Genomic DNA, 15512 nt, shown 5'->3' on the forward strand with positions numbered 1-15512 from the left:
GGAAGGGGGAGATAAGTTAGGAGTTTGGGATTAAAATATACATACTACTATATACAAAATAATCAACAAGCACCTGCTGTATAGTACAGGGAACTATACTCAATATCTTATAATAACTTATAATGGAAGAGAATGTAAAAAGAGTATATAAATTTCTACATATGTATGTGTGCGTATATATATATATATATATAACTGAATCACTTTGCTGTACACTTTGTACAACGCTGTAAATCAACTATAGTATCATAAAAACTTTTTAAAAAAGGAAAGAACACCCCAAGAATATAGGGGGGTTGAGTGGCTGAGCTACGACCAAAATCCAGGCCTTATGGTTTGCAAATCCAGAAGCTTCCCAGTCAGAGCGCCAGGAATAGGGGAAGGTGTGCTGAGCTACTGATCCACTCAGTCCAGCCAGGTGACCCTCAGCAGTGAGCAGCCTCATCTATTTACACCCATGTGCCTATGAAATAGTATCATTTCTATGTGTATCATGACGTGAAAGAAACTGGGAATTACTATTTTTATTCCTTTTCTCCAACATTTATCATCTGCAATATCAAGGAATAGAGTGTTTTGCTCAAGATAATACAATTGAATGAAATGATCTGAATTAGAGTTATTGGTTTAATCTTACCCAAAGGGGAACTCTTTTGTGTTCCAATTCTTATCAGCCAGAGACAAAATATGACAACTCTCCCCGACCAATCCGGGAGGTTAGAATATAGGCCTTCAGATACAGCTGGACTCTGATAAGAAATCTAAACAGCACCGTTCTAAAGAAGAGGGAAATGATATTTTAACTCCAACAGTCAAGAACCAAGGAAGAACCCTGTGGGTTTTGAGGATGGTATGAATGATGCAGAGTGGTACCTGTTTTATTGACCTGGACTGAAAGGCTCCAGAGGAGAGTGGAGAGGAGAAAAGCATCCACAGAGCTCCACATATGCATTCATACAATAAATAACTTTCTAGGGAATAAGAAAAAACCCTCATTCAAGAATACTGAGACTGGGGCTTCCCTGGTGGCGCAGTGGTTGAGAGTCCGCCTGCCGATGCAGGGGACACGGGTTCGTGCCCCGGTCCGGGAAGATCCCACATGCCACGGAACGGCTGGGCCCGTGAGCCATGGCCACTGAGCCTGCGCATCCGGAGCCTGTGCTCCGCAACGGGAGAGGCCACAACAGTGAGAGGCCCGCATACCGCAAAAAAAAAAAAAAAAAAAAAAAAAAAAAAGAATACTAAGACTGATAATAATTTGCCCATGCCAGAGGAAAAACAAGTACAAGTCTGTAGTCAAACCTGCTAATTATTCTTCTCTCTAAAATGTTGCCTGCCTTTTGGTTTCATAGTAAGAACTTTAACCACCCTGATTCATTAGCACCTTTTTTCCAAATATATGTTATGCTCATAGAAATACAAAGATTTCTCCCATTGGAATGTTAAGGATTCTTACTGCTTTCCTTCCCAAAGCGGTTGAGTTACCGTACCAACAGTTAGCACTTTCTTAGAAAATGACGGAAAACCCAGAGCAACCCTTCAGGCATGACTGGATACAGAAGCTCCAATGATATTGTCAAGGTCTGATTCAGCTCCGTTTCTCCACACAGTTCTGTGTGTTGGCTTCATTCTCAGACAGCTTCTCCCCTGTGGTTTCAAAATGGCCATAAATGTTCCTGGTCATATTCTTCCAGACCCCCTTCCATAGTAGAAAAGTTAGTCTCCCTGTCGAATGTAACCAGAGTGGGGGGGGGGAACTAATTGGATCTGCTTGGGTAACGTGTCAAACCTGAACCAATCTCTGTGGCCAGGAGAATGCACTTCTATAATTGTGCCAGAGAAGGGTTACAGGTTCCAACATTAGGGCCATAGGGACTAAAAGTGAGGAGGGGTGGCTCCCAGAAGGAAACTGAGGAATCGTTAGCAATATGGTGAAAGAACGCTCACTGGTAAAAACAACAGATGTCCATTTCTCTACTCTGGCCATCCTCCTTTTCTCTCCCCAGTTGTCTGTAATCCAGGTTCTGCAGCTGTCATTCCCCTGACTCTACCTTAGGAACCACCACTGGAATATGGAGATTAATCTAACCAGGCTCCACACTCCTCTGATCTCCATCACCCAAAATGCAACCCTTCCCTGCATCCATCTCAGTTCAAACTCAACATCAGGTCTGCTGCTTCCTTTCTCCTTCCTGCTCCTTACTCCGTTCTGTCCCAAAGATTTTGGCTATGGGACTTCAGTGGATGTGAAACGGAGTTCCCTAAACCCTCATCCTCTTCAGAGAACGCTTCCTCCACCAGGTGGAACAAGAATCAGGTCCTCGGGCTTCCCTGGTGGCGCAGTGGTTGAGAATCTGCCTGCTAATGCAGAGGCACAGGTTCGAGCCCTGGTCTGGGAAGATCCCACATGCCGCGGAACAACTGGGCCCGTGACCCACAACTACTGAGCCTGCGCGTCTGGAGCCTGTGCTCTGCAACAAGAGAGCCCGCGATAGTGAGGGGCCCGCGCACCGCGATGAAGAGTGGCCCCCGCTTGCCACAACTAGAGAAAGCCCTCGCACAGAAACGAAGACCCAAGACAGCCAAAAGAATAAATAAATAAACAAATGTGGGGTTTAAAAAAAAAAAATTAAAAAAAAAAAGAATCAGGTCCTCAACAACAATCAGGTCCTTGCTCATGCCCCCAAAATTTCCTTCCCTTACAATTCTCTCATGAAAAGTCTATTATTCCCACATGACCTGTAGGAAAAGTCTTGGCATTCTCCAAGCTTGTATCCATATAATGACTTGGTATCCACACACATGATGACTCCTGTTTTTCAAAAACCCCCTTCTCCTTATCTAATCTCATCCCCGGCCTAGACTACATAGCTAACTGCCTCAATCATCCTTTCTAAAGCCTCAGTTTCCTCATGTATATAATGGGGACAATAATTCTGCCTCCTTCATAGAGAACTGGTATGACTTAAATGAGATGTTTGTTGTAAAGCTCTTAGCACAGTGCCTGGCTCACAGGTGTTCAATAAAAGCTAGCTGTTAATTCTGTGGGTTAGATGTGGAGCCTACATGTTTAATATTCACTATTTTAAATGACCAATGCTAGCGAGAGGGGAAGGCCATGCCAGTACTTGGCCTATTTTTTTTTTTTTTTTTTTTTTGCGGTACGCGGGCCTCTCACTGTTGTGGCCTCTCCCGTTGCGGAGCACAGGCTCCGGACGCGCAGGCTCAGCAGCCATGGCTCACGGGCCCAGCTGCTCCGCGGCATGTGGGATCTTCCCGGACCAGGGCACGAATCCATGTCCCCTGCATCGGCAGGCGGACTCTCAACCACTGCGCCACCAGGGAAGCCCAGTACTTGGCCTATTTTTAAACTAGTGTAATAAGCCTAGTCATACCGTTCAGCATGTTTGCTTTTTAAAATAATTAACCACAATTAAGTCCTAGCCCTTGCAGTTCAAGAGATCTAGTCTCCACTTTCAGTTGTCTGATAGGTCAGTTCTGTCTGCTATGATGGATGTTAAAAAACTATATGAGTCTGAAGAATTCTCAACCAAAGTCAGTTTTGCCTCTCGCTTGATTAGTTGAGTTTCAAAATGATTCCATCCACAGTAGCTTGAGGGGATGAAGAATTTGCCTTAATAAATTACTCTGTTGTTCACTCAACTCCTAAGACTGTGAGCTGTCAGCCACCCCCCAACCCCTGGACACCGCGCCCCCCCAGACTGTAAGCTCCTCAGGGGCAAGAACAACATGTTCGCCAGGTCACGTGCATTTTCTGAGGTGCTCGGCAGTGCTCTGTACCCTGTGGAGTACTCAGTACCTTTTGTTTGATGTTGCTGACAAGACCTAAAAATAATCCCTTAAAAAACCTACCATTAAAATGTAGCAAAACTGGGAAAAACAACAACAACAACAACAACGAGCTAGCTGTTATTATTGTCGAAGGGGTGGCCTTCTAGGTAAATGGCCATACTTTTCTTTAGAGTATTATATTTCTATGGCTTCGACATTCATTGTGTAAAAAGAAAGCATACTTTATATTAACTGGAATAAGCTGAATATGGTGGACCCAACCCCCAAACCATTCTCATCACTACTCTGATGAGAAAAGACACATCCAAATAGAGATCAAATGTAGAATATCTGTACTGTGAGCAAGATCCTTATTTACTGACTTTCTTAATTTTCCCAGTAAAGCGAAAAACCCTTTTCACACGCGACATAGGAAAAAGTAAATTTTACTTTTTACTGTTAGTAAATTCTAAAGGAAAGGAAATTCGTATTTACTGGGTTCCTGCTATGTGCCAAATGGTCAACATAGGTTATTTCACTTAATCCTCACAACTAGTTTACTGCTTATTTTCCTCAACAAATATTTATTAAATAACCCTTATGTGTTAAGCTTTATGGACACAAAGATGACAAGGACATGCTGTCTGCCTTCCCAGGACAGTGAGGGAGATAGATTAAGCAAATTAGCACTTGCACTATGGTGTGATAAATGCCAAGACAGAGAATGATATGCAGGAACACGGAGGAGGGGTGAAGGCAAATGGCTTGAAAGAGGTAGAACGTGAACTGCATTTTGAAGGACAAGCTCCCACCAAATAAAAACGAAGGCAAAGATTTTTCATTCAAAGTGAGGACGTAACAACTAAGAACATACGATGTACAGGCACTTTATTTAACCCTCAAGTCAGAGAAGTTTAAGTAACTTCTAAGGTCATGGAACTGCTAAGTGCTAGAAACCAGTTTTGAACCCAGCAGACTGGCCTCAACAATCCATGCACGTAACCGTTGAGCTATTCCACAGCAAGGAAGACTTGGAACACTGTAAGTAGTTTGACTAAAGTAGGACTGGTTTTGTTGGAGGGGAAGTGGCAGGAGATGAGACTAAAGAGGTAGGTGGCAACTAGATCAGAAAAGACCTGTGTCACAGGCTAAGAGGTGTGAATCCCACCCTTAAAGTCATGGGGAAGCACAGGAAGATCTTCTGCATAGAGTTCACAGTGGAGAGAGATACACGATAGTACCCAATATATTCCAAGCATTACCCTAAGCACTTACACTCCACTTAGTCCTGAAAACAACCTATGGAGATATATACAATTATTATGCCCAATTATAAAAGCGAGGCACAGATTAGTTAGGTAACTAGCCCAAGATGTCACAGCTAGGTGTAAGAACCAGGCTTCTAAGCAAGCAGTCTAGCTCCAGAAGCCATGCCCTTCATCACTCTGTCATCCAGCTTGCAGGTAGGCCACAGAGAATCACTGGATCTGGACGTGCGCTGGGTGGATTAGAAAGCAGCCAGACTGGAAAAGACGGGTGGTAACATCCACGATGAAGTTACTGTCATTTCCTCCAAACTCATTAGGCGAGCAAGCAAACTGACAGAAGTGAAGAGACTAGGCCCTACGTTCCACAGTGTGTGTGGGAGTGGAGGTCTGACGTCAAGAGTGTCAGATTCAAAGGCCCTTGTATTTACACTGTTGGAGGTTGCCTCTTGCTAATTCAATTTCAATAAAGTTATTGCAAATTCCAAATTATCTGGGTCTAAAATAATGAGGTTTTATTCTCTGTAAATTCAGCATTCAAGTACGATCCCATTAAGTGGCACGGATAAGCGTGTCAGAAAATGATCCACAGATTGCCGCGTTTCCCTAGCCTCGAGAACGCATGGCTCTCCTCTGGCTCACGGCTGTTGCGAGAGACTGCAGAGCGAGCTGCTGTGTAAAGCCGGTGAGCATCGCCAGAGTAAGCAGGTCATTATGAACTGCACATGTCTGCTCTCTTATGAATTGTTTTTAGTATGAAACTGATCTTGAAACGCAACAAAAGTAAACGCTCTAGACTTGTTTTCTTTTCCCATCTACTCTCTCTTATCTTAGTATAATTTGAGCTTTGATGAATGCTACTCATTTCTATTCAATATGTGACTTTATGGGGAAATTCCATCCTGAGACAGGAAATGCTATACTGTAGAAGGAATTAGATATTCTCAGCCCCCAGTATATGGATTCCAGCCATCTGTCTGCTTAATAAACACTACGGTTTTGCATTCAACTGAAAGCCAGACCTGGGCTGCTATAACAAAGAAAATGATGGAAAGCCCCATTTCTTACGTTCAGGGCACCATGCTGCCTCCCTAGCGATCTTCTCCATGTGATCAGGGGTACAGATTAAAGAGTGTACCATATTCTTATTAACTGAAACCTATCCTAAATGTTTTAGAGCTACTGGAGTAGTCAGCAGTCACAGCTATCTGCCGAGCACTTGAAATGTCTGGATCGAGAGGTGTCAAACCTATTTCTTCTTACCTTTGGTAAAGCAACTTCCAGAAAACTTAAATTAACCTGTGTGCTTTACATTGTATCTCAACTGGGCATTGCTATTCTAGAGCCCTTACGTCTTCTACTAATGTCAAACCATATGCTTGTGTACGTGCATGTGTGTGTTTTACTTTGTTCTGTTAAACATAAAGCAAGTTTGCTTTTGAGAAATTTATTACACCTTATTTTTCTTCTACTTAATGTAGTCTTTAGAGAGATACTATAAATGAATATTCCAATATTCAATACCCTTATCTGTGCAAAACAGAGTTTGCCATTTAGATGCCAAAGATCATGCCCTCGCTTTAAATAGTCTAGGAGGTCTGTGTCTTTATTCCCTTCACAGACCTACTAGAGAATGGACTTGAGGATATGGGGAGGGGGAAGGGTAAGCTGTGACAAAGTGAGAGAGAGGCATGGACATATATATATACTACCAAACGTAAGGTAGATAGCTAGTGGGAAGCAGCCGCATAGCACAGGGAGATCAGCTCGGTGCTTTGTGACCACCTAGAGGGGTGGGATAGGGAGGGTGGGAGGGAGGGAGATGCAAGAGGGAAGAGATATGGGAACATATGTATATGTATAACTATTCACTTTGTCATAAAGCAGAAACTAACACATCATTATAAAGCAATTATACTCCAATAAAGATGTAAAAAAAATAAAAATAAATAGTCTAGGAGGCTGAATTCAAACCATTTTCCAAGCTCATCTGGTCACATCTCCAAAACTAGGCTGTGTTTCAGAAGAATATCTAGAATTCCTCCCTCATCTACATAGTCACTTAATCCAGGCAAAATATCCATTTTATGAAATTTTAATATTCTACTTAAAAGAAAATCTATCTTAAATTAGTGCATTTTTCCTAACACAACTTAAAACTATAGTTAAACTACATTTGAATAAATACTTCAAATTCTGCCTTATCCCTGTCCAGTATCTGTTTCAGAATATCGCACATTACAAATAGTATCATCCCTAAATAAGTAAGGTGATACAAGAACACAGTGCAAGAGAACCAACACATGATTTCTCTGTTGTAAGTTTAAAAGTGGAAAATTCACTGATTTTGGAAGAAATGATCACAAAACTTAGGAAGAGAGTTATAGTAACAAGCAGGAATCAGTTATTTAAGTAACAGAATGATGAGAGGTCCAGGGCTCAAGTGGAGTTACTTTACTATGTCACTGGCAGTTCTGCTGAAGAGATATTTAATGATTCTGAGTTTTTTGCACTACTTTCAAGTGACCCATAAAGTTTCTCAATTTTTCTTGTAACTGGCAGGATCAGAAGCTTAGATAAAAAGTGAGCTATCTTTAATTTGACAGAAGCCAGACAGAAGTGGTGATGACATGGTTGGAAAGAATGAGTGCATTCCACTGCAGACCTTTTTTTTTTTTTTTTTTTTTTTGTGGTACGCGGGCCTCTCACTGTTGTGGCCTCTCTCATTGCGGAGCACAGGCTCCGGACGCACAGGCTCAGCGGCCATGGCTCACGGGCCCAGCCGCTCCGTGGCATGTGGGATCTTCCCGGACCGGGGCATGAACCCGTGTCCCCTGCATCGGCAGGCGGACTCTCAACCACTGCGCCATCAGGGAAGCTCTACTGCAGACCTTTTTAAACCCTGGATACCCCATCTTTCTTACTGGAAAGCCTGCTCTTCACAGTGCATCAGCCAAAACCCATTTTAGAATTGCACACGGAGGTTTGTTTTCTACAAATAATAATGCAGCCACTTTTATTCACTTAGAATTGTATTCACAACAGCAATATAGCAGAGACTGCTAGTGTTCACCCACAGCTGTGGCCTCACCCTCCTTCCCAAGGACACAGACATTCTGCTGTACTGTTAGGTGGGCCATGGACCTAATTCTGCTCAATGCCATGTGAGCCAAAGAGGTATGCATCCCATTCAGGCCTGGCCCTTCAAAACCTCCCACGCATGACCTAATTCTCCTTCCCCGTCTGCTGATGGAGTGGTGAGGATTCTGAGAACCAAGAAGAGATCACAGCGACAAGATGTAAGGTGAGTGGGTCCCTGAGTTACTGTGTGGAGCACAACCGTCTACACACACCACCAGCTCTTAGTGAGTGATAGGTAAGAACTTAGTGTTTTGGAACTACTGAAATTCTCAAGCCTGTCTGTGACAGAAGCTATCAATGTTTCCTAACCTTATACAAGCAGTTTCACACGTTAACCCTACTGCCTTCCAGTTTTCCCTAAAATTTAGAAGCTAAGGGTGAGAAGAAATTTGAAAATGTCATGTTTATTAGCAAGTGAGGACACTGGTTCATTATCACAGGACAAGGTGTAATCCAGATGCCCTGGAAAATAAACATCTATGTATAAATGAGAAGATAAGGCAAAAGCAACAGAAACAGACACCAAACTCAGTGTGGCTGAGTTGCAAGATGGCTGTATTTTAGGGACTAAAGCTTTGAGCAGTTTTCAGCAGAGCTGAGTTACTCTGCCAGGAACGTATCTAACTTTATTCTAGAAAACAAACAGAGTGGCATGCATGAGGCTGAAATGAAGAAACATATCCTTGTGTTGGGAATAGGAAGAGGCAGAAATGTGAAAGAAGGCAAGTGTAAACCACAACACGTTCTACTGGTCAGTACTAGTTTAGCATCCCACCAAAATCCTGTTGAGGAAGGATCGCAGTTAGCACTACTGCCAAACCCTGCTGACACTTGCACACTCTTTGTAAATGTTTTTAGACTTATCCTTTACCTTAATAAATATCTGAATCAAGAGAAGCCTCTAAGGGGACTTCCCTGGCGGTCCAGTGGTTAAGAATCCATGCTTCCAATGCAGGAGGCACAGGTTCGACCCCTGGTTGGGGAACTAAGATCCCGTAAGCCATGAGGTGTGGCCGAAAAAAAAAAAAAAGAAGCCTCTAAGGTAATATTAAGAAGTCTCTGGGCCAGGCAGACCCAGCAACGGAACGTGTTCTAGGCTCTTGACTACTTACTTAGCTTTCACAGTGTGATAGTCATTAAGAAGAACCATTAAAAAATGCCATCTGCAGCAACATGGATGGACCTAGAGATTGGCATACTGAGTGAAGTAAGTCAGACAGAGAAAGACAAGTATCATATGATATCGCTTATATGTGGAATCTCAAAAAGGCTACAAATGAACTTATTTACAAAACAGAAACAGAGTCACAGATGTAGAAAACAAACTTACAGTTACCAGGGGGTAAGGTGGGGGGTGGGTGAGGGATAAATTGGGAGACTGGGATTGACAAATACACACTACTATATGTACAATAGGTAACTAATAAGGACCTACCGTATAGCGCAGGGAACTCTCCTCAATACTCTGTAATGGCCTACATGAGAAAAGAATCTAAAAAGAGTGGATATATGTATATGTATAGCTGATTCACTTTGCTGTACAGCAGGAACTAACACAACATTGTAAATCAACTATACTCCAATAAATTTTTTTTTTTTAATCAGGGACTTCCCTGGTAGCACAGTGGTTAAAAATCTGCCTGCCAATGCAGGGGACACGGGTTCAAGCCCTGGTCCGGGAAGATCGCACATGCGGCAGACAACTAAGCCCGTGTGCCACAGCTACTGAGCCTGAGCTCTAGAGCCTGCATGCCACAACTACTGAAGCCCGCGTGCCTAGAGCCTATGCTCTGCAACAAGAGAAGCCACCACAATGAGAAGCCCGCGCACCGCAACGAAGCGTAGCCCCCCACTGGCCGCAAGTAGAGAAAGCCCGCGCACAGCAACGAAGACCCAACGCAGCCAAAAATAAATAAATAAATAAACTAACTAATTAATTAAAGAAACAAAATTAATCAGGAATTTAACATCGGATATAGATATTGGCTATTTCTCATAACTGCATGATTAAATCAGTAAGAAACTAGTATTATGAAATAATTGTCACCCTTTACAGACTAAAAAAATAAAGAACCAGATCTATTTATGCTAACCTTGCCTTAAAATATAACATCCAGCGGCGCAGTCAGCCGCGACCGGTCTCTTGCGGAGCCGACTGAGCGCGGCCCCTGAGCCCAGCCTGCCTCTGAGCGCCTGCTGTTAGCGTGTGTCAACGCCATGGAGCGCTTTGATAAAGTGGTGCTGAATGCGCTGCAGCCATGAGACTTCAGAAATGAAAGTTCATTAGCATCTACTCTGGAGACGCTCCTGTTCTTCACAGCTTTAATAATCACTTTACCTATTGGGTTACATTTCACGACTAAATCTTATGCTTTTGAAGGCGCCTTTGGGATGTCCAACAGAGACAGCTATTTTTATGCTGCTATTGTTGCAGTGGTCGCCGTCCACGTGGTCCTGGCCCTCTTTGTTTATGTGGCCTGGAATAAAGGCTCACGGCAGTGGTGTGAAGGCAAACAGGATTAAAGTGAACATCACCTTTTGATAGCATTGATTTTTTTTAAGTGGTAAATGCGTCTGGGATATTGATGATTTTAATAAAGTTGAAAGAACATGTTAAAATCAATCTTATGGAATCACGTTTGACTAGTGTAAATTCTGACCCTTCTGAAACAATGGTTTGTATCATCAGCTTTAATTGTATGAGCCTCTCATTTGCAAATGAGAATTTGGAAAAGTTAAATTGGTTGCAAATAAATATGTGAAATTAGTTACACATTATTCTGGGAAGAATTTGATTACCTTACAACAAAAAAAATATTTTATAGCATTTTGTCTTTTGGTTGGCTTTGAGTTTTACTCCTCTGGATATATTCAGATGTACATAGTGGAGCAAATCTAAACTTTATTTTTCGCTGGAACACTTTCCCTATCATGAAAACACCAGGTCATTGGATTTTGGGTTGTAAATGCCTACTGGAAATTGCTTAAATTGTGGACACTGGAATTAATCTGAATGTCACTGAGAAATTTTGCATCAAGTGTAATCCCTCGTCAGTAGAAATCTTTCATTACATTATTTCATGGGGAAACTAGGCTGAATCACACCCATTCATGTAAAAGGACTGGGCTTATTGAAGAATGCAGACAGCAAAGCAAAGAGCTACCTGCCTGGGCACCCAGCCTACTCCCTAAAGGCCCCTTGCAGGCCAGCTTCCTGCTTTCAGACAAACTCTGTAATGACCTGCTTTGCTCTGTCATTCAACAATGAACTTATGCTATAATTACAAGGTTGTGTAAACTCCCTTTAAATTTGTTTTTCCTACTTTTTAATAACGTATATGAAGGAATTTACATTTAAATGTGTTAAGTTTTGCATACTTAGGGAGTGTAAACAATCCTGAAAATAGATTATTTTTAATCGTCTAGGAAGTATTCTTGGAATTTCTAGTCTAATCTTTTAAATCAGTGCCGTTATATCCCAGATACATACATAGATAATGTATCTAAGTTAGATAATCCTTGAGGTCCTTTCTGCTAGAAAAAGACCCTGTGGTTTTACTTTAGTATCCTTGGTCTGTGTTCTTTCTAGCCACTTGGTACTACTTGTGTGCAATCTAAAACCACACATGAAAAAAATGCATATTAAAACAGGAAGAAAATTTAAATTCCCTGTAATGTTGCCACCTGGAGATAACCACTATTTTGGTTTACATCCTGTGTGCATTTCTTAATGCTAGTTTGATACACACTAAAAGTTTGGTTTCAGTTCAAATTCTGCCAATTTTACCTGGTGCCTATTTGCATTTTTTCAGATGAGTGATTATTGGCCGTTTTCTTAAAAAGCACATTCTACCTTTACTCCTTTAACTAGATATGTCATTGTACAAATTTCCCATCATTGATAATCCCTACTACAATGGCCCTTGCTGTGTTTGTCGTTACTGATTTTGTTTATTCACCCCTACTTTTGATGATGTGGAACTGGACTAAAGGAGTAGAGAGGTAGTTAGGCATAAAAGCAAAGAAGGCATCTGTGTTTATTTACTTGTTGAGAAAAGATAAAAGATTATTATAGGACTATTTTTTATTCTTGCTTATAGTTAAATATTATCTACAGTTTAAATGTCTTAAGTAGTTATTCTAAATGTAAAATGTTTTCTTAAAATGACTATAGTTTTGGTATAAAATTGTACAAATTTAATATAAAATTGTAGAATGCTCCAGATTGAGTCTAGTGTACTGTATGGTAGATTTCTAGATGGTCCCCTCTTTAGATGTCTTGTTGTACTTAGAATTTGTCCAAATAATTTCTTTTTCTATAAAGGTTTTTCTTGTACTTTTGGGATCTTATGCTATTTGTAAGATATTAATGTCCAGTGCTGGATTATTTTGTTTGATTTCAGACATTTGCTGAGTAGATAATATGTGTGTTTTTCTGCAAGTATTTAAACTGGGGATTCATGTTAAAGCAGATGTAATTTCCTCTTGGAAAAGGTACCCAGCATTTGAAAGTTAGAATCGGATGTTAAGGTTGATATTTGGGGTTATTACAATATAGACTTGTTTTCAAACAAGTTAATATTTTCTTAGGGTTTTAACTGTTAACTGACTAGTTTGCTGCTGTTGAAATAACATGGTATTTGACAAATAGATTTGTTTTTCAAGATGTCTCAGTGATTTCCTCTTGTACATCATTTCAGGATGTATAGAAAGGAAAGCTACAATTGAGCCCTTATATCAATGTTATAAGGGAGGAATATGTTCACTATTGTTTGAAAACTGATTGTAAGAATAACCTCAATTAGGGAGCGTAACTTGAAGCGTCAGTACAGGCTACTGATTTATCACGTGACCTTCTTAACCTCACCTACCATTTTGCCCCCCAGAATATAACCTTTTTTCTCACTGTGCTTAAAAATGAAAAGTCTGCTGTAGAATGCATCTGATGTCATTAGCTCTTCAAGTGGATACCATTTTACATGTGACAGCAGAATTCAGTTTTGAATTGTTGAAGGAATTTAAACACTCCATAAAAAATAAAAAAAAAAACAAAACCTGCGTTTCATGGGAATCTAACAGAAATACACTGTAAGACTATTTTCATCATAAAGATCTCATCAGCTTTGCCCAAAAAGAAAAAAAAAAAAAAATGACATCCAACCAGGTACTTTCGTTTTTCAGTTCTAAAAAAGGTAAATACCCTTTGCATATATTCTGAACTGAGATGGGTATGTTAAGTATAGCTCGCACCATTCTATAAAAGTAGCAGTTGTTAAGCACCTTAAATATCTTGCAAATAATTGCTTCCCCAAACAGATCATAATCCAGCAGAGAGCCTAGAGATTGACTGTGACATCTTTCAATAACGTTGCCTAAAGAAAGCCTCCTGGTCCATTGAGAATTGTTAGTTAGGAAAGAAAGCCAGTCTTATCTTGATTTTTCACCAGAAACTCAATGTTCAGTAGCCTGTTTTAAAATAAAATTGACTGATATATATATGGCTCTGCTAATCTCATGTATCATTTTGGATGTGACAATTACAGATAACAAACATCTATGTGACTCACCAAAGTGCAACCTCAAAATGCAGTTTTTAAAGAATCAGCAGTTGTCTAAGTGCCAGATCTCCACTCCCTCTGAGATACAAGCTGGTTTAACGTGCTTCCCTTAAGCCCCTAAGGATGCAGTTACGTCTACTGGGCTGCAAACTTTAAAAGGTAAGCAGTGACTTTGGTAAGTGATGGAGAGTACTTAAAGTGCATCCAAGAGACTCCCTTTTTTGCCTAGGAAAAATGCACTTGTAGGAAAAGAATATGAAAAGACTACATCAAGGTCTGCCTTGTTAAGTCAAAATAACACAACCAATATATCGCACCTAGCACCACACAAGTTCCCTTCTTGTGACTGTTTTCTTAATGCACTATTGCTGGTTTCAAGACTGCAATACAGCTTCTGTGTCTGTCTGCCTTTCTTTACCAAGCTGATGAACATAATGTATCTTGAAAGCTTAGACTAGACAATCAGTTTCATTTTCAAGTTTCAGTCAACATTTTTCAAAGGAAGCATTATTGAAAGTGTAAGCATAATAATAGTCTCTGGGCCTAGAGACTTCCTTCTCTTAGAATTAAATCAGTAAAGTGTCCTTCCTGCCCCCACCCTTAAGGACTATAACAGATACATTCAGATCTAAATTCAGTACCAGTGCTTGTTGGTAAGTATTTGCATGACAGTGAGTTTACAAATAAGTTTGACGTTATTTTAGTTCTGCTCAACACTGCAGTATTGACACTCCAGTACTCCTGTGAACATTGCTACCAATATACTTTTATTAACAATAATATTAGTGCATCCAAAATAGGGGAGCCTTTCTGGGCGATGAGGAGAGTCTTGATCATGTATCTTTTCCAGCCCTCAGGAAGGAATGGTAGTGAAATGATTGCTTTAAGTTTCTCTGCTTCTGTACCCAAGTAATAGCTTTTTCCTTTATAAAGAGGAGTGTCTATTTGGCAAGTCTGGTGAGGATTGGATCATCTGTGCCCGAGACCGTGGTTCCAGCACAATACAAGCCATCTCTTCTCTCAGACCTTCTGAATCAGTTCAAGCTGTTTGATACTCCTTGTCCAACTCCCTCTATAAATGATCCAGTTACTAGTGGAAAACTCAACTATAAAATGTATGCCTTGAAACAGACACATGTTTGGGTATTTGAGTCACAAGGCTGAGGCTGAAGCCAACTCATGTACTGCCTTCCCCTTGCCCTTCATCATTGTTCCACCAATCATACTATCTTCCACCTTTAGAGCATTTGATAGCTTAAAACACAACAATATATGTATTCCTTTAATAATTCTTTGCAATAACACTGCCGGATAAACACTGAAGGTAACATTAACCCAACTGTACTATGTAAAAATACAGAAGTGACAGCTCACCAGTAAGGAAATCAGGTCTAAACCCCAATTCTCCAATTCCTTTGTCCAGTCTTCACCTCTACTGCAATGCTTCCCCACATAACACTAATGAAACGCAGGATTCTCCTGATCTCATTAAGGTTAACACAATGGGCCATGAGAATTACTTTAAGAAAATTATTTTCCCTGATTCATAACTTTCAAGGGAAGATGTATTTTCAGAGTCCATGGACACCAGGAACATTATTTGAACTCGTATTTTTCACAGTTGGGACTTCCAAATTCCACAAAGGTGAAGCCATTACCTATCACAGTGGCAAGAGAGGGCGTGACAAACAAAACCCACTGACCTGGTGCAATCAATAGCATTGTATGAGGTAATGGCAATTTGAAAAATAATGCA

At 40.8% G+C, this 15512-nt stretch overlaps 1 protein-coding gene and 1 pseudogene across 2 annotated transcripts in view; one reads left to right on the top strand and one right to left on the bottom strand.

Moving 5' to 3' along the window:
• NELL1 (neural EGFL like 1) overlaps positions 1–15512 on the bottom strand; it is an 874935-nt gene that overhangs the window by 315502 nt on the left and 543921 nt on the right. The window lies entirely within an intron of this gene.
• Positions 10416–10721, top strand: LOC115857634 (vacuolar ATPase assembly integral membrane protein VMA21-like; annotated as a pseudogene).

The sequence above is a fragment of the Globicephala melas genome, chromosome 8 (assembly GCF_963455315.2).
Source record: "Globicephala melas chromosome 8, mGloMel1.2, whole genome shotgun sequence".
Taxonomy (NCBI): domain Eukaryota; kingdom Metazoa; phylum Chordata; class Mammalia; order Artiodactyla; family Delphinidae; genus Globicephala; species Globicephala melas.